This window comes from Eschrichtius robustus, chromosome 2, assembly GCF_028021215.1.
Source record: "Eschrichtius robustus isolate mEscRob2 chromosome 2, mEscRob2.pri, whole genome shotgun sequence".
Classification (NCBI taxonomy): Eukaryota; Metazoa; Chordata; class Mammalia; order Artiodactyla; family Eschrichtiidae; genus Eschrichtius; species Eschrichtius robustus.
In genome coordinates, this window is record NC_090825.1 from 148,427,466 (window position 1) to 148,447,480 (window position 20,015).

A 20,015-nucleotide genomic window follows, 5' to 3' on the forward strand; every position below is an offset into this window, starting at 1 on the left:
TGTTTTTAGTTTTGGTATCGAATTGTATGACTTCCTTGCATAGTTTGGATATTAACCCCTTATCAGATACGTGGTTTGCAAATATTTCCTCCGATTCTATTGGTTGCCTTTTCATTTTGTTGATTGCAGCCATGTCTTGATTTGGGGCAATCAGGAGCCTCGTGGTCAGGATGCCAGTAATGGTGTTTCTGGGCAATGGCAGTTCTGCTTTGCGTTTTGCTGTGTACAAACAACTACAAACATTTATTTTCTTGCTCACGGACCTGGGGTTGACTGTATCCTGGTTGGGACTGGTCGGGCTTGGCTCTGAGCTGCAGGTTGGGTCCAAGTCTCTTTGGACTGGTGGCTACTTGGGGCCTACCTTTCTCATGGAGGATCATGCAAGCGTCAAGGACATGCAAAACTGTGTGAGCCTGGAAGAGTTCACATCACGTCTGCCAATATTCCTTTGGCCAAAGCAAAGCAAACCAAGCCCAGTGTCGGTACAGTGGGAGTGCATCCTCTGCATTCCCTGCTCTGCAAGGTCATGTGGCAGAGGGAAGAGAGAAGAAATGGGAACAGCCATCCAATCCGCCATGTGTTTTCTTTGTGAGACCTCATCCATATCAGGCTTGTCACACAGAAACAGCTTCGTGATTCATCCAGTCTTTCAGATAAGGGAGATGCTTTGTGCAAGAACTTGAGTTTCCTCCTTGAGATCAAAATCAAGGTTGAGATATGTACCCTGAACCCACTCAAGTATTGTTCCACAGAGTGTGTAAGAGGATGGTCTCCATATTACCTGTCTGGACTCCCCTGCTGGACAAGGGAGATATCAGGTCATCAGGACAAGGGTCCGGCTGAGCTCAGGGCCAGGAGAGACCCGACCAGATGGCTGCAGGGCCTGGGGCCGAAAGTGAATTGGAAGAGCCACCCTGACAGCCAGGCGGCCAGTCTGGCTAAGGTGCCTATCCAGAGGGCTAAGCAGAATGAAATCAAATCGGGGCAAATGGACGGAGCCCAGGGGACCAAGCCAAAACAACAGAGTGCTGGACAGATTGCAGGGTGGGAGCTCCAGAAAGTTCTCGAACAATCGGAATTCTCAGCCTGGGAGGGAAGGAAGTATTAAGATCTGGAACATGAGTTACTCCTTCACTGCTTTTCACTCCAAGGAGGAAACAGTAGCTGGACAGTCAGTTTTCCTTCTCATTCCTGCTTTGGCAAATTTCTTCAAACTGCTTAAGAATATCAATATGGGTAATTATTTGCATGACTTCCCAATGCTGGTGTGAGGAGCTCATAACAGAAACACTTGCAAAGAAACATAGTGTGAAAGTTACTTTTCTTTTTAGCTCCTGGAGTAAGCTGAGTATTTTACCAGATGAATGGTTGCTACTGAAATCATCTTCCCAGCTGCTCTGATATTTTTTCTTATAATTAACTTTCGTAATGCAGAAGTTGGTTTGTTACATTTGAGTAACCGGAGGCCCAGAGTATCAACTGAAACTGCAGAAAAAAGACACGCAGTTACTGTAAATGCGTATTTCTCTTGTGACAGAGCTGTTCTGCTTAGTTCTCTTACATAGCAAGGGTCTGGGGGGCAGGGGGCAGGGGAACAGCAACAGAGCAGGTGGAGGGAGGACGGTAAGGGCTCTGGGAGGGCAGAGAGCGAGTTTCTCCCGTAGCGAATGCAGGGCTTTCTGCACAACTGAGCGCCCACAGAGGGAAAGGATCACATTTCTGGATCCGGTGTGAGTGAAGAAGCAGAAAGCCTTTACTTTCCTGTACAATTGGAGGCTGGCTGGTACCAGGTGGGAGATAACCAATTTATTGTTATCATTTAATAATAATAATACCAAGATCTATGAGGAACTTACTGTGCACCACGCAGTGAAGGCTTTAATTTATTCAAAATAACCCAGTATAATAGGTATTATTATTATTCCCATTTTACAGATGAGAAAACCATGGATGAAGCGGTGAAATAAGCTGCTCAGGGTTACTCATCCAGTAAGTGGTAGAGCAGGAATCCAAATCCAGCTTGCACTGAAGCTCATGGTGATTTGTCCAGTATAAGCTCCTAGCATGACATGGTTGTAAAAGCCATAGGTTGGGCTTAGCGAGAGTTCCTAGACACCCAGTATATCAACACAGGGCTCCCCTACATAGGTTAGCTCCCCAAGTGCTGAGTGCTGGGGAGGGCAGGCTATCCAGAAAAGGCCCAGGGATCCGGCCTTTGGAGGATCAGGGGAAGGGGCTGGGCTTTCTAAGCAGGAAAGGAGAAGGACCATGAAATACACACGGTGGTTGCCCCTCCAACATCCATGTACCCTTCTCCCACTATGTAACAGCAGTGGGGGGTTGGCAGATTGACCCACAGCTTGGATGGGCCCTGGCTGATCCATAGCTAAGCCAGTCAGGAAAGTCCCATCCCTTTGCCTCTGTGACTGGTTCAGAGATGGGCCGATCGAAGACATTTCAGGCCAATGAGATGGAAGGTGGAAGGATTTAGTAGGGGTGTCTAGGAAAGTCATTCTGAACTTTAATGAGGTGGTTCAGGAAGGGTCCCTCTCTCTGTCCACCCCGCCCCCCCAACAGTAGGCAGAAAGCAGGTAGTCTTGCTGGTTATTGGCGGCCATCCTGTGACCACAAGGGCAACCAGCCTTGGGAGATGGCCGGGCTGCTAGATCAGTTGCCCTTCCACGCAGCAAGCCCACCCTAATTTGGGGCTGTCTTTCAGATAAGTCTATAAATCTCCTTATTGTTTCATCCCCTTTGAGCTGGGTTTTCTTTTTCTTGAAGCTAACAACCTTTTAACTGGCAGAACCTGGTCTATAAAAGGAAGATTAACTTTATTTCCTTACCTCCAGGAAAGCAGAATTAGAACTTGGGGGAAACTAGGTATCTTCCTTGAGGTTAAGGAGCTGCCTTGTAGCGAGTGCTCCAGCATTTGAAACATCCAAGCTAAAGCTGGGGAATAGAAAGGAGATTTCTAAGGGGGAAGAGAGTCACTGCTGCTGGCATGCCCCCCACCACCAGGGTCGGTACTCTCAGACCACTTAAAAGTGGGAGCAGGGCTCTGAGGCAGGGGATTGATGCTGAAGGTCCCTCCCTGCTGCTGGATAGCTTCTCAAAAGAAAACCAGGGCATCTATTTAGTTTTTCTTGTACTGTCAGGGCCTCAAAAGAGGCCAAGATTGTTGAAATCATTCTTCCCATATCTCTCACATTTTAAGAAGGCAAGTCAAATTGGTGCTAATTTAATGTGTATTATAGCTGACACATCGGCTTGAAGTCAAGTTGGTGGTGCAGTTGCCTTGTACTTTATAGTAAGACGGGACCTTTCATATAATTAATGTGATTGATGAAGCAATGCCCATTTACCAGGCAGGCCACGTAAATTCTTAGCACAGTAAAATATTATAAAGGTTTATGGTTGCGATATCTTTGCTCTCCTGACGTACTCAGAGTCATATTTATGATTTAATTATTGTGAAGTTCAGGGTTAGGAATGCTTCCTAACCTTGCCATGGCAATATTGTTCTTGCAGGGGAGAGAGAAGCCCATCTGCTTTAGTTGTTCTTCTGAGTCATAAACATGTTGCCTGTTCTAGGTTCCTTTCACAATCCCTTCTCGATCTGTCCTTTATGAATTTATTTAAACATTTAGAAAGCGTTGACTGTCTCCCGTGTATACTACCTGCTCGCTATGACAAGCTGTGCTGTCTACTACTTATCCTAAACTTGAATTTCCTGAGCTGCTAGCATCTTCAGCCCCCTTCCCTTGGACTAGTCTCATAGGTTATGGCAAGCACAGTGCTTGGTCACTGTCAGCAATGGCCTTATTCCCTTCCCACCTAATGTCATCTTAACTTAGTTTTGTGTAAGTGGCTCATTTACTCTGCCCCGCTGAGTCTCAAAGCAGACTGACGGTGCCAGTGGATTTTGCTAAATGAAGATGGAATTAAGCAGAGACCATGGAATATATTGGTGCTACTTTGGCAGCATTTTACATGGTGAAATGAAGGGAGAACTTGACTCCTGGCTGCCTTGCCCAGTATGTGACTCTAGGCAGGAAGATGAGTGAAAGAAAGGCCATATTGCAGGAAATATTTTCCTGGTTGTTACTGAGTCAAGAAGGACACAGCGTAGACAGTGGGGCTCCTTATTTGAGTCAGTAGAAGCAGCCTTTTAGTTCCCAAATCAAATGGCTAGTCCTCAAATGTCAGGCTCTTATGCTTATTTTGTGACCTGGAAGATGAGGACGGGCCAGAGAGAACCAGGGCATGTTCTCAAGAGTCTGGGATAATAAGCACCATTTTCTTGAATAATCTCTGCTTCATGTAGAATTAGTCCATTGAATTAGAAGCCTCCTGAATCTCCTGTTAGCTGCCCTGAAGCAGGCATGTTTGCCCCTATCTTAGTTCAAAGCTGCAGTTGGATGCCTTCAATCTCTTCTTGCCCAGTACCAACAGGTGACCATAAAAACTGCTTAAGGTTTGCTTGTGGGCCACCAGCCCCATAACTCTGCATGCTCAGTTCTGCACTGAACAACCCATTCCTATTATGTATCTTAGGAAAAGGAGACTTTTAACAACTTGAATGCTTGTTCCTGGCCAGGGCACTTGGTAGCAGAGAATCAGAGGAATTAAGGACTTCAGCAGCATGCCTCAGTTCCAGCTTTTGCTCTCCAGCCAAGAGGAGCCACTGCGCATTTTTGTGCATGCTCCCCCTTCTCTCTGACTGTTTGACAAGGTGGTCTTTATTAAGGCCAGAGTTTGGCCATGCGTTCCTCTCTCTCGTGCTCCTAGCCACATTGCAGGGTCTGTGTCATCACTTCTACTGGACGGATGAGGGAACTCATGCCCCAAGGAGGAAGGCCCCTTGCCTGGAGTTGTTTTGAGGTGGCAGAAGTGGGATTCCTACCCAACGCTGAAGTGCCGCAGCACTGTCTATTGATTTGCTTATGTGTAATTGGAGGAGCTCTTAAAAAAAGATTGGAAGAAGTTTGCTCAAAAGTTCCTTGCCCATGCCAGCTGGCTTGGCTTTTCATTTCATTTTCTGATGCTTCTATAAAGACCGGACACACACCCTCATCCTCTACCCATATAAGGCTCCCTCAGCAGAGCAGAGAGCAGTGGGCTGCCAGGGCCCAGGGAGGTGAGTGGGGGGGTCACTGAACCTCATTTAGTGAAGGGCCTTGGAGGTGAGACTGAAGAGAATGTGGTAGTCTATATTGTCTCAGGAAGCATTGGATTTAATTCTATTACTTCTGCAGGTGTGAAAATAATCTTCACGTCCTTCCTTTTTCTGCCTCTCTTTCTTCCTCTAACCTTCCTTGTGTATATTGGCCTATTTTATGGATACTTTATCACAATTTCCCCATGGTTTTAATGATCATTTTTTATTTCTTCTCTTGTAAATGATCAGTTTGTGTTTTCCAGCAACAATTCTAACCCTGGATCAGTAACAAAGAAAGGTGTCTCTGTTTTAAAGACTGCCCTCACTTTATGTCTCTGGCCTCCTTATTGCCCAGAAACTAGGCATTCTGGAAAATATTCTCCTCACAGGATCTTCTTCCCATCTCATCTACTGGCATTGCTGGGTTTTCTCTCCTCATACATTTTTCATTAGCACCAAATTTCCCTGTTCCTTGGCTCCTAATGGTGCACCAGGGAGCCCCCTCACCACTAAATGAGATTCTACCCATGCTTGAAAGCCCATCTCTAATGCTGCTGCCTCTGTGAGGCCCACCCGGAATTACACCCAACTAGACATAGCCTCTCCCTTCCTCACAGCCATCAGCACTGCTATTCTATCTTTAATCATTGTTTTTTTTTTTCTTTAAAACAGATCCTTTCCCTATTTCCATATTTTCCTAGTTGTAAAAGTAATTCATACCCATCATAGGAAAAAGGAACATGCAGAAAGCCACAAAGAAGAAAATAAGAATTAACCGAGGTAACAATAAGCTCTAACATTTGGGAAAGTTGATACGTAGGCTCCCTTCTAAGTTCTTTATGTGTATTAATCCAGCTCATTCTCACAACCTCTCCTCAAGGGTGACATTATTACCATCCTGATTTTACATGTGAGGAATGACATTTGAGGTGGTCATAAAGTGTCTCAGATGTCAGCTGGGACCTGTGTGACAAGGTCGTGTTGAACTTGCTGACCCAGTTCTGTGGCCATGTGAGCTGGGGAGTTCTGGGCTGAGTCACTGGGCTTCTCCTGCCCTGGGACTCTTGCGTCCCTGAGTCCTGAATGGGCATCTGCTCCTCCCTGTTGGATGCTGGCTGTCAGGATAGTCTGACTTTCAGATGCCACCTCTGTGCTTCTCTTTCCTTCCACTTTCTCATATGCGACCTCTCCTTGGGTCAGACAGAGGCCGCCACACTTCAGGAGAAGCTGGGTTTTAACTGTGAGAATAAAAAGTGGAAGAAATAATACCCCAAAGCTTTTAAGTTTAATTCAGTCCCATTTGTTTATTTTTTTCTTTTATTTCCTTTAAGAGACGGATCCAAAAAAATATTGCTGCTATTTATGTCAAAGAATGTTCCGCCTGTGTTTTCCTGTAGGCATTTCATAGTTATTTGTTCTTACATTTAGGTCTTTAATCCATTTTGAGTTTATTTTTGTGTATGGTGTTAGAGAATATTCTACTTTCACTCTTTTACATGTAGCTGCCCAATTTTCCCAGCACCACTTATTGAAGAGACTGTCTTTTCTCCATTGTATATTCTTGACTCTTTTGTCATAGATTAATTGACCATAAGTGTGTGGGTTTATTTCTGGGCTTTCTATACTGTTTCACTGATCTGTTTTTTTGTGCCACTACCATACTGTTTTGATGACTGTAGCTTTGTAGTATAGTCTGAAGTCAGGGAGCATGATTCTTCCAGTTCTGTTCTTCTTTCTCAAGATTGTTTTGGCTACTCGGGACCTTTTGTGTTTCCAAACAAATTTTAAAATTATTTGCTTTCCACATGCCAAACCCTGTTCTGGGAGCCATATGTCTGTGAATTCATTGACTCCTCACACGATAACTGCCACTAGGACCTCCAGGTTACAGAGGAAGGGATTCAGCACAGACAGGTTAAGAAACCAGACTGAGTTACATAGCTAGAATGTGGTGAGATTCAAGCTCGGGTGGGCTGCTTCCCGAACCCAATTTTAACTACTTGCTCTCCAGCCTGAATCCATGTCCAGTGGTGAGACAACCAAAATGGGCCTTTGTGAATCAAGAGTGGGGGCCTGAGGGGAACAGGCACAATTTCTCTGTAACATAGGATTAGAATGAAGATCAAGGAAAAGCCTCAGGACCTCTCTCCACCCTAGACCACAGGAGGGTCCTTGGGCTGGAGGGCAGACATGGGAAAGAGTGGTGTGGGGTGCACATGACACAGAGAGACCTGGATGGGGTCCAAGACTGAATAGACTCTTAAGATGATCTACTTATTTATTTATTTATTTTTTACTTAGTCTTATTTTAAAAGAAAACTTCAGAGGCTTGAAGAACTAGTTATATTTTTCTACGGAGAAAATAAATATCAATTTAAATAAAATAATAAAAACAAAGAACTTTCATTTTTGCATTCCACCTGTGGGATCTGTCTCTCATTTTGTAGATACAGTTGTAATTGAACCTCTCAATGGCACAGATGAGAAAACTGAGGCCTGGTGACATGCTCAAGGCCACCCAGCCAGCCAGTGACTGAGCTTGGACTCAAGCCCATTTGTCTGAATTATTCATGCATGTGGGTGACCCTCTATTCATCCATTCATGTGGACCCACAAAAATGTTTGGAGTGTGAGCCCAGCTCCAGGTGTTGTGGCAGATGCAGAGAATACAATGGAGTGCCTGTTCTGGGGGACTTGGATCTAGTGGGGAGACAGTGTTCTAACAAGCCATCTTGGTGTTGAGCTGTGTGACAGGGCTGTGATAGAAACAGGTGCAAAGGATCATGGGAGACAGGAGCTCAGGGTCTGGGACTGTGCAACTGGATCCCGGTGCCACCCCTTATCCAGGGCTAAGAAAATGCCACTCTCCCAGCAATTAAATGACACTCAGCCACCAAATTTCCTCCCCCTAAATTTCATCATGTGGCATAGTATAGTGGTTAAGAAAGGGCACCACCCCTAGTATCCCTCAGACTTGAGTTCAAATCCCAGGTGTGCGAATCACTGGCTCTGTGACATAGGCGTGTTCTGTCACCTCTCAGTTCCTTCTGTGAACGAGGTTGGCAGGACCCACTTGGATCTTAGGGATGTGGGAAGAAATGAAGTCATACACGTACAGCACTGAACGGTGCCTGGCCCATAATATACTCAAGAAATGAGAGCTATGATATATTATTCTAGATAGATTGTTGCCTGCATGCCTGCCATATCCCTTCCTCACACCAAATCATAGGCAAGTTTTTCCTCTTCCCACCAATCTATCTGATAGGACAGAGCCCTGGTGTGTGTGTGTGTCTTTAAAATAGCCTTCCCCCTGGCCTAGGACACTCTGGCCAGAATTCCGTGCACATCCTTTGTCAAAGCACTCACTTCTCTTGTGTATGCAGATGAGAAGTCGATCCTTAAACACAACCTGGGGTGACTCCTATGAACACAAGTCAGCCTAAAATCATGGTGGCCCCACGGTTTGGGCCTGGCAATTGGGAGTTGGGCCGAGTCTCTCTGACTTCATTTCTGGAGGCAAATGTAACTCCAACATTACCTAAGCTGGGCAGTGAGGAAATTCTCATGTTTCCAACACTTTCAACAATGCCCCATTATGCCTGGTGATTCACGAATAGGCCTGTGTCCACGGAACAGCATGTGTCTCTCTGCAGTAAGTACAGTGCCTCGCTGTATGTTTGAACTAATTTCATAGGCTTGTCTCCACCACGGATGTTACTTGCCCTCTTTTCTGACGGTTGCTGGAGGCTTGTTGCATCAGAGAAAGCCAGAAAAGGAAAGGGCTATGATTCTTTTCACTGGGCAACCCAGCACACTGGAGATAGTGCCTGGGAGGGAAACTTGGGTTTGAGCTGAATTAAAAGCAAAGTCTTGGGATCTTTGCAAAAAGCCACTTACCTTAGGTGGCAGGTCAAAGAAAACTCTCAGGTCACCCATCGTTGTCACGGTTAATGCTGAAGCCTTTCTTTCCCTTGACAGGCAGGGGAAAGGGCAGCTGAATATTGCGACAGCTCCTTGGATATGCCAGGGTCAGGGAGACACTGCAGATTGTGTGCAGAGACAGCCGATTTGCCTCCTGTGTTGTCACGATCATCAACTTGGGCAATTTCACAGGGAACCGAGAACCCCAGGAACACAGACTCTATTTCTAACATTCCAAAGGGAGGGACATAACTGCTGCCATCTACTCAGTCCCAAGGACACCCTGCCCTGTTGCTTTTACCTACTGCTTGGCACAAATGCCTTGGCTGTGCTGAGCTTCAGCCCCTTTTAAGGGTCTCATGAATTGAGTGGGCCCAGGGCCAGCCTTGCTTGTGCCGTTTCAGACTCTGCACAATTGCAGGTACCAGAGTGCTTGCGTGCCCTCTGCTGCCTGGCGAGCTCCCAGTCACCCATCAGTGGCCAGCAGAGACTGCAGTTTCCCCGCAGGCCTTCCTGACTGCCTTGATCCCTGCATGAGTTTCCACCCTTTATTATAATCCTAAGAATGAGAATGAAAACTCCTTGGCAAGGTCTTTGCTTACAGCTCCGTCTCCTCAGCTACACAGTGGATTTTCTGAGATCAGGGACCTCGACTGTCTCGCTCACTGTTGTGTTCTCAGCACACATGACATTTCCTGGCAGGTACAAGGCACTCAGTAAATGTTGGCTGGGATACCAAATGAAGAAATGAATGAATGAATGTCATCCTCAGGTAATATTCTGTATATGATGAGGCATATTAAGTTTCCAGGATACTGGAAACTCCTACAATTATCCATTCTAGTGTGTTATTATACTATCCAAATAGAAGGCCCCCTTTAAAAATCACACCTGTTATCATTCATCAATACCTTCACATGAATGAGTTTACAGTATTTCAAAATACTTGACAAAATGAACTGAGTCTGGTACTGATTTGGTTTGGAAATAGGGGAGTATGCATATGTGTGAGGCAATGGGTGAGCAAGAAAGATCTGGAGTGAGGCTGTGGGGTGTCATCTAAAAGGGCCCCTTATGGGCATGACACCTAGGAGAGTGTCCTTGAAAGGGAAGAAGACTGGGAGAGGGAGGACAAGGGGCCAAGTGTTCCTATTAGCCCTGAGGCCAAGTCTGGGGTGGGGGGAACCTTAGACCCAGAGGTGGGACAGGGGGCTCAGGTGAATTTCTGGCCCTTGTGTTCTGGTTTCCTAGACAAGGGGTAATTCTCCAACCCACCTCCATTCATATGTTTATTCAGTCATTGAATTAAACCACATTGACCATCTTCAATGCACTAAGGTTGTGTTCTAGGTGTTGAGGATACAGTGAAGAGTAAAATGGACAAATTTCCTGCCCTCATGGAGCCTACAGTCTAGCTGGGGAGAAACAAACACTAAGCAAATAAGTCTACTATGATACCAGATAACGATAGTGTCCTGAAGAAAAATGCAACGGGGACAGGCAGTGGCGAGCGATGGGGCGATGTTTTAGAAGTGCAGTCAGAGTGACACCTTGAGGAGGGGACAGCAGGGCAGAGAATAAAGGAAGGGACCCCCTGATATCTGGCTGGTTATTGGTGGGAGGCAAAGAAACTGAATGCAGGTCCAACTCCTTTGCTTTTGGCAAGCATGTAGAATTGGGCCAAAGATGTTCTTTTTGGAAATAATTCTTTCATCTGAGCTGAACAAGGGCCTTCGACAGGTGTGCTGGGTGTCCCCCACTTGGGGACACTGAGCCTCAGGTTGCTCCTTTGTGAAGTGGGGACAGCAATTAGATCTCCTTCACAGGGCTCTCTTGAAGGTTAAATGAGCCGATGTGTGTGAGAATAGCGCTCAGTGAATCGTGAGGGATGGAGTGTAATTTACATGTTCACCACTCATCAACCTTCAGGGCGTTCAAGCACCACAAGCACTTGGCTGCCTGCTGATTCTGGGGAGCTGTTGGACACCCTCCTTCACACCCCCAAGCCCGATCCCGTGACCTCTGCCCAAGACTCCATTAGCGTTAGGGTCCTACAGTCTGGAGGTTAGAAGCGCTTCAAGGAGGGCTGGCTGGTTTTTGGCTGGCATTTGAGAGCATCGCAAAATCACTGACATTTGTCCTGATGTGTTGGTGTCTGTACCAGACCTGATGTTAAAGTTTTTTGACTCTCAGTCTAGTTGGAAGCATGGACTCTGCAGCCAGAGGGCTCAAGTTCAAATTCCAGCTCTGCTACTTACCAGCTTTATTAAAAATCATAGGCCTGTTGGGAGAATTAAATGTATTATGCAAAGGCACTTGAAGCCGCGCCTAGCATGTAGCCCTAAATAAGTGTTTGCTGTTCTTGTCGTTACTTTTTTTCCTCCCCAACTTCCACTGTGATTTCCTGTAGAGAAGACGCCTGTTCTATTCATCTTTTGGTTCCCAATGGCTATGTCAGGCTTGGCATAGGGCAGGCACTCAATCAATGTTGGACGAGTACATGGATGAATGGGTGGATGGATGGATGAGTGGATGGATGGATGGATGGATGGATGGATGGATGGATGGATGGATGGGTGGGTGGATGGATGGACGGGTAGATGAGCTACTGTTTACTTCTCGTAAACTTTATGATCAAGGGCTTAAGGGTGATGAAAGGAAATGTGGAGGGTGCTGATGGTACAGTTTGGAGAAGGGGCAGAGCAGAGAGCACACTTCCCATTAAACCCCCTTTCCTGCAGAAATGCCTGAGGAGTGAGGGGAGAGGGGACCTGGCTCATCTCATCTGGGTTCAGATCTGGGTTCCACAGCTGCCCAGTGTGGGCTCTGTGCCATGCACGTTACAACACTACCCACCTCTTACTCCTCACAGCCACCCTAGGAGGCATACTATTATTGGCTCCATTTTACAGATGAGGAAGCTGAGGTTTGGAGAAATGAAGTGACTTTCTTAGGGTCACACCCAGTACTGCTAATTCCAGAACCTTCATCCTCAACCCTTTTGCTCCACTGTTGGGTCTGTTCCTCAGCCACGTGACTCACAGTTTTGCTACATAGCACTGGCCGAGGACTTACTCTTTGGAAACTCTTCTTTCATCTGAGGTGAACAGGGACCTTTGACAGGTGAACATGCCAGCCCTGAGTCCTGGGCATTCTCACCTTGGGGTCTTTTACACCAGCTTCTTCTTGGGAAAATTCTATGATTTCTCCAGAGCAGTTTGGCTGAGTTCACTCCATTCACAGGCAATGATAAAGCTGCTATCTGGTAAAGCACACCCTGAATTAGGAAATGTAATTGTAGATTGTGACATTGAAAAAAAGGGGAGGTACCTCAGAGTGGAGGAAACACAGTGTTTATTGAGTGCTTACGACACACCAGCACAGTGTATACTTTCTCACTAGTCTTCACGTCAACTATGTGAAGAGCATTTTATCACTTTCATGTCTTGGGTATTGGGTCTCTGGCCTGCTCGAGCCATATAGCCAATAAGGGCTCCTCCTGAGATTTGAACCCTGGTCTCTCAGGTTTCCAAACTCTCCCCTTTGCACTGATCTTCCCTGGGAATGTGCAGCTGGCTGTGATGACGAGTGGGGTTTCCACAGATTCATAATTGTCTGTACTCACGGTAGAGTTAGAAGTCTAATCTAAATATGAGTAAGTTCACAATTGCTATGTTCTCCACCATCTGACAGCTAGATCATTTACCCAGTCTCAGCGAATGCTGGGTTCTCCCCGCTCCACCCTCCAGCTTTCAGGGGAAATTTCATCACTAAAAAGAAATCCCAGTGGTATATACCCCAAAGAATCAAAAGCTGGGACTCCAAAAGATACTTGCACAGCCATGTTCATAGCAGCATTATTCTCATTAGCCAAAAGGTGGAAGTAGCCCAAGTGTCTATCAATGGACGAATGGATAAGCGAAATGTGGTATATACATACAATGGAATATTATTCAGCCTTAAAAGGGAAGGACATTCTGATATATGCCACAATATGGATGGACCTTGAAGACATTATGCTATGTGAAATAAGCCAGACACAAAAGGGCAAATACTGTATGATTCCACTATGTGAGGCACTTAGCGTAGTCAGATTCTTAGAGACAGAAAGGAGACTGGTGGTTGCCCCAGGCTGGAGGAAGAAATAGGGAGGGTTCGGTTTTGTTTTGTTTTTAATAATAAACATGGCTTGTATACGCTTTATTTTTTTAATTTTTATTTTATATTGGCGTATAGTTGATTAACAACGTTATGTTCGTTTCAGGTGTACAGCAAAGTGATTTAGTTATACATACACATATATTATTTTAACAAATAATACCATCCTCATGGGTGTGAGGTGATATCTTATGATTTTGATTTGCATTTCTCTGATAATTAGTGGTGTTAATATCTTTCCATGTGCTTGTTTTCCTATTGTTGCAGAATATCTATTCAAGTCCTTTGCCCATCTTTTAATCAACTTATTTGATGTCTTTGTTGAGTTGTAAGAGTTCTTTATATATTCTGGGTATTAACTCTCATTAGATGTATGATTTGCAAATATGTTCTTCCATCCCTAGGTTGCCTTTTAACTCTGTTGATTATATCCTTTGATGTATAAATGTTTTTAAGTTTGATGTAGTCTTATCTATTTTTGCTTTTGTTGCCTGTATTACTAAGAATTATAAGTTGTATTATCATGCTATGTATGGTACATATACATTATATATGTGAATTATGAAGTGTAATATTAAACAATGCTGAATCTGCTACACTTTTAAACTGTAGTATTACCTCTTTAATTATCTTTGCACGTGGGCTTCCTTCTTTCCCTCCCTCCTTCCCTCCCTCCCTCCGTCCCTCCTTCCCTCCCTCCCTCCATCCCTCCTTCCCTCCCTCCCTCCCCTCTTCCTTCCCCCCTTCCTTCCTTCCTTCCCCCCTTCCTTCCTTCTTTCCTTTCTTCCTTCCTTCCTTCCCTCCCTCCCTCCCCCTTTTCTCCCCCTTTCCTTCCTTCCTTCCTTCCTTCCCTCCTTCCCTCCCTCCCTCCCTCCCGCCTTCCTTCCTTCCTTCCCTCCTTCCCTCCCTCCCTCCCTTCCTCCTTCCTTCCCTCCCTCCCTCCCCTTCCTTCCTTCCTTCCTTCCTTCCCCCTTCCTTCCTTCCTTCCCCCCTTCCTTCCTTCCTTCCCTCCCTCCCTCCCCCCTTCCTTCCCTCCTTCCCTCCTTCTCTCTTTCCTGACATGTTTATCAAACACCTACCATGTGCCACTCACTCTGCCAGACAATAGACATGATAACATGTGATCTGTGCCCCAATGTACTCCTATTTTCTTTCGTTTTTACTATGTTTTATCAGTGTATACACACTCTTAGTTTTGCCTGATACTTATTTACTCTCCATTTATTTTCTATGCTGATTTTTTTTTTCAGGGTAGAATGGACCAATTGCTTCGGCTTTAATTTCCGGCGCTTTACAAAGGCTGAGCCGAAGGCTGCACCGCCAGAAGCTTGGTAAGCTTGGGCGACTGGCCTTGGCTGGTGGGACGCTGGGAATTTCAAGTGGGCAGGGCCCCAGGGAGTCAAGTGAGTGTTTTCACAGTTTTCTGTGTTTGGCATTGTAGGAATTTGCCTGGCCTGCTGGATGGAGAGAGTCTGAATCGGATTCTGGGGGCTTGGAAAGACAGACAAAAGACTCTTCCCTTCCCTGAAATAGCCACGCATTTGTTTAAAGACTTGAAACCATTCTGATGCTGGAATTTCCCTCTGTGTTTACTTTCACATCTGGGTGATGGTCTTCTGCCACTGGAGGACTTTTAATGAATCACTTTAGAGATTGCTTTTAATGTTTCCCAGATGAGAGGGGCTGGCACTTGTCTGTTTCCTGAGGCCTGACAGGGCAGGACTGACCGGGCTTCCCGGCTGGCCGCCTGGAGCAGCCCCTTGGGGGGAGTGGACAGGCATTTCTTGTCTTTCTGGGAAAACTGCTCCTCAGAGCTCCTGATCCCCGGGCTCTCTTTCCACACAAGGAGGGGGAAAAGGTGGAATGGAATATAAATAAAAGAGATAGACTAGTTTTAACTGGTCCAAGATGTTACGGGCTGCGCTCTCGGTAGCCACTGGCAGCCGGCACCCCTCTGTGTTCCCAGGCTCTGGTTTGCGGTGTCACGGGCTCCAAGAGACAAGGCTGGTTGGGGTCGCTTCCAGAGGGCAGCCTGGGAAGCTCAGGAAGGTGTTGGCTCAGCTCAGGAGTCATTGGCTGCCAGGTGCCTTCTGATGGAAGCCTGTTCCCAGGGCCCAGCGGTGGCCAGGGTCTCTATGACCACGTCAGGTCCATGGTTCCCGTTCACTCTTAGCCTGACGGACAAGCTCCATTGCAGTCGCATTTCTGCTCCGTGTCCCTCTGTCACGCCCCGCTCCGCCCCCCATACTCCATGTTCCAGCCACATCTCATACATTCTTTTGGGTGCTTTCTAGTTGTCCCCACCCCAGAGCCCCCTGCACCCTCCTCTGCCCAGCTCTGAGCCCCAGGAGTCAGACCACTAGGGGTGCCTCATCCAGGCTCCCCTGCCTCGCCCTCTGGCTTCCTGCTGGTGTGGGCCTATGGGGAGCCCCACAGCAGCTCTGGGGGTAGGGGAAGGGGAGAGAGAGGTGGGGGGATTTATTCCTCTGGCTCCCCTGCTGTGAGGTCATCTCAGGCTGGCTGCGAGACTTAGAAGTCTCACATCCTCTTAAGGTGGCCTTCTCTACATAGTTTTCTCTTTCTGCATCTGGGTAACTGCTGCCTTCCTTCATCCTTTTGGGTCCAGGGGTGGTACAGCACCTGGAATCCCGCACTACCTTTTGTGGTTTTCCTGTATCTTGTCCACACTTTTGTCAATAGTCTGTTTGCTAAATCCTTCTTGAATTCTCTTATTTGAGTGTTCCTGCTGGAACTCAGAGAGAGAGAGATAGATAGATAGAGAGACATAATGTTATTTTATATACCTGTACCCCTTTCCCATGTTTATTCCCTCTACAAGAATTCCCTTCTTCACCTTGGCTACCTGATGAACTGCTTCTCATCCTTCAAAATCCCACTGAAACATCACCTCTGAAGCCTATCTTGAGTTCCCCATTAGAGTTCATGACTTCCCCCTTGGCCTTCTATCTCTCTATGTGGTGTCAATCATGTCCATATACTTAACACCTCCATCCTAACCACTTGCTAATCAGACATGTCCAAACTTTCCCTCACCAAAATTTTACAATGTTTAATTCCTTCAAAATCTGATAAAGTGACTGTCTAAAGGGCCTGCTTCAATGCCTGGCCCAGGCATATAGATGCTCAATAAATAATAGCTATTATCAGAAAACATCATACTAAAGTGTGAATGGCTATGTGTTTTAATGCATTATCTCTTCCGGGAGCAGCTTACATTTATAAGGGATTTTTTGGAGTTAAAAGAACCTCCAATGAATCTCTAAATTGGCAGAGCAGGGTGGGGGAGTGTCAAGGGGTCTTCCTTTGGGGTTTCTCAAATTATGTTAAGTCTAAGGCCTCTCTGTCTGTAGGTTTGAGAAAACAGAGAATCACTTGAGGTCAGTCTCCAGCACGCAGAGGCTGCTTGGAAAGGGGACAAATTGCTCAATAGTGGCCTGGGGGGAGCAGTGTCTATGGAAAAAGACAGATGTGACTGGACACATCTCTGCTCGGCTATTATGCCCTTCCAGTGCTAATGGAATGTGATTTTCTAAATTGTGACTGGCTGACTTTCTTCTCTTGTGGTTGAGTTTGTAATAACATAGACTATGACTCTAGTTTTGCCAAAGTGGAAAAAAAAATGCCATCCAATGGATTTTTATGGCGGTTCTTAAACATTAAAAAAAAATATTATTAAAGATGCAGCTCAATAAGCCTTTAATGTCCTGCTTTGGGGCTGAAGAGCCAAGGCACAGACTTACAAGGCTGGGTGTGGGCAGCGGAGGGATACTACACCTGGGGAGTGCCAACACTGGTTAAGTCCCTCTGTGCAATTTTGCCTAAAAATGGAGCTACCTACGTAAATACAAATCCAGAGTATTTTGATCTTCTATGGCTTGGGGCAGAGATCAAAGCAAAGCATCTCACTCCTTATTAAGTTCAAGAAGCCAGGGAGCCTGCTGTTTTCCAAGAAGTCCAAATACATCCTTCCCAGACTCCAGAGAATCACAGCTCACATCTTAGGTGGTAGAGAGGCCGGGCTAAGCGAAACCACCTCTTGCAAGCTGGCCTCTTCCCTGCTCTGTGGAGAAGAGTGGGCCAATTGGACATAGTGTCATGATCAAGAGATTTGGGGACATCTTTTCTAAAAGGGTCCCACAGATGTCCATGCAGCTGGCAAACTGGCGGAATTCTTGGGAAGAACCCAGAGTGGTGTTTGCTGAGTTAGGGGTGTGGATGCTGAATGTCTTGGAGTGGTTAGGACAGAAGGTTTCTCAGAGAGGTGATAACCTCAGGTGAGCAAAATGGATTGCGGGAAGCTGCCATATAGCCACTGTGAGGACCCCGGAAGGGAGGCTTGTGAACTGGGCTGCAAAGTGAGTTTGTCCTGGTTATTAATTGCAGCCCAAACTGACCTCCTTTCTGCTTTGCACCTGGGCTCTCCAGCCCCCATATAGTCACGGTCTTCTCTACCACCCAGCATGGCTCTGGTTATGCACACCTTCTCTTGCTCTCTGGTTGAACCTCCAACATAATAGATGCTCAATAAATGCTTGTCAATGGAATGATGCTGAACTTTCATTGGATAGATTCTTAGTTGTCCCCAAACGCAGCTCCTTTCACCTCTTCTGCCTCAGTGGTTATTTTCTTAGATTGAACCCCGTCTCCGGAGGCCCCTGCCATTGGTCAGAGGTGAGTGACATGCTTGCTTTGTGTCTCTGGCCTCCGGATGGCGTTACTGTAGTTCGAGCTTTATGACTTGTGAGGCTCTGACTCCAGGCCTTCGCTCCACACTGCAGTGCAGAGTAGGGCAAGCTCTCTGAGCAAAGCGGTGGTTGAAATCACCCTTGTTTCAAAGAACTGCATATAAATATATTCCAGGCATTGCAAAAATTTCCAGTCAAAACATTTTGGGAAGAGCAGCCAGATTTTGTAAAGAAAAAAAAAATGGGGGCAGTTTAATGGGCGAAGATGTTCTGAGTAATTCTATGCTTGAGTGACTAGCCAAGTTAAGAGGCGGTTCGACTAGCATTTTCAGGAATTGAGGTCTCCAAGCTGACTTCTCATCAGAGTGTCTTCAGCGGGTCATGTGGAGAGGCTCTGGTCATCTCACTCAGGGGTCAGACATGCTCAGAAAACAGTTGTCCCTCCCCTGCCCTCCCACGATGCCACCACGCCTGCAGGTTTCTTCCTCAGGAAGGTGACAGGTGAATATGGTGGCAGAAAGATTTGCCTTAGGATTGGTGGTGGATGAAAATGATGGAGTATGCCTGGCTTTGTTCTTTCTTCCCCCGACACCTGCAGAGCAATGGCAGAGAATCAGAGTGGTGCTTGCCCACCTGGAAGTAGTGGGATGAAATGGGGGCCCCCGAGGAGACCTGTGCATACAGTTCTGGCGATGGTTTCGCCACCTCACCTGAGCACATCGGCTCCCGGCTTCCGACTTCCTGTTCTCTAGGGCAGGTGCACTGGGTAAAGCAGACCCCGTGGCTGAGATGGTGAAGATGTTGCTGCCAGCTTTCATATTTATGAAGCGTTCTGTGACCCGAGGTAGGTCTCCTTTCATCTTTGTGCCTCAATTTCTCTATTTGTAAGACATAATATGGCAAATGTTATGATGCAGCTGGGAGAAGACCATGTTCCACAGAGGGGTTTGTCCTCACCGGACCCCATTTGCTCCCATCTCTGTAGGGGTCGCCTCTTACCTGGCTACTCCCCAAATCTATTTCACTCTCAGCTGCTTGTCAATTTCTCTCCCTCTTAGATGTAGGTCGATAACTTAAGGAATATTTTCTTTAAGGACTCTCTAAACATAAAAGAGGATTCTGTAAGGTCAGAAGCCTTTGAGCTGCAGATGAATCTCCAATGATAATACTTCAGCCGAGATATATATATATATTTTTTTTTTCAAAAGGGAGTCTTTTCTAAAATGCCTTAAGTCCCATCATGGTGGTAGAGGAGCTGTGTCATATAATTGAAGTCACGTGGTTTGCTTTTCCTGCTTAACATTATAGTGTAACTATTTTTTTCTTGTCATTTAAACTATTTTTCGAAAATCTTTTTATAAAAGATTTTCAAACAATGCAGAAAAGTTGAAGGAATTTTATAGGGAGCACTCGTATACCTACTACTTAGATTCTATATGCATTAATATTTTACTCTACTTGTTTTGATCATGTATTCGCCATCTAGCCCTTCCTTCTACATCCATCAATAATTTTGGGGTGCATTTCAGAGTAAGTTTCAGAAAGCCGTACACAAACCTAGCATACTTCAGCATGCGTGTTGTTAACTAGCCCTCACTCTTTGCTTACAGTTTTTTTGAACATACAATAAATGCACGCATCTTAAGCACACTATTTTTAGATATTGATTTTTTCAATGGCATATCTATTTTAGTCTTTTATTTCCACACTTTCTTCCTTAGTAGTTAATTAATTTATTAAATAACAATGGCCAGGTGACTACTCTGTATTCCCCATTTGGAAGTCAGAGGCCTAGGCTCCTCTATTCTTTATTGAGGAGAAGTAATTTTTCCCCACCCTGATTCCCATCCAATTTGATTTCTCAACCTCCTGGCAATGGATGTAGACCTCTCCTGAGTTTCCCTCCAACCCTTGGTCCAAGAGTGCCCAGAGCCACTTCTTGGGCTCCTCTGCTGCAGCCTGGCCTTGTCCAGCCAAACCCAGAAATGCTTACTCTGTTACCATGTGATAGTTAAATAATTATAGACATCAGCTACCATGCTAGCGGTTGTGAGGTACTTCTCAGTTTC

General features: G+C 45.9%; 1 long non-coding RNA gene across 6 annotated transcripts in view; it reads left to right on the forward strand.

Moving 5' to 3' along the window:
• Positions 1-16,953, forward strand: part of LOC137759763 (uncharacterized) — a 144,520-nt gene extending 127,567 nt beyond the window's left edge. For all 6 annotated transcript variants that reach the window (XR_011073144.1, XR_011073146.1, XR_011073142.1 and 3 more), the window contains 2 exons: positions 14,491-14,571; positions 14,682-16,953. This is a non-coding gene — a long non-coding RNA (uncharacterized lncRNA). The remainder of the gene's footprint in view (positions 1-14,490; positions 14,572-14,681) is intronic.
• Positions 16,954-20,015: the final 3,062 nt, after the last annotated feature.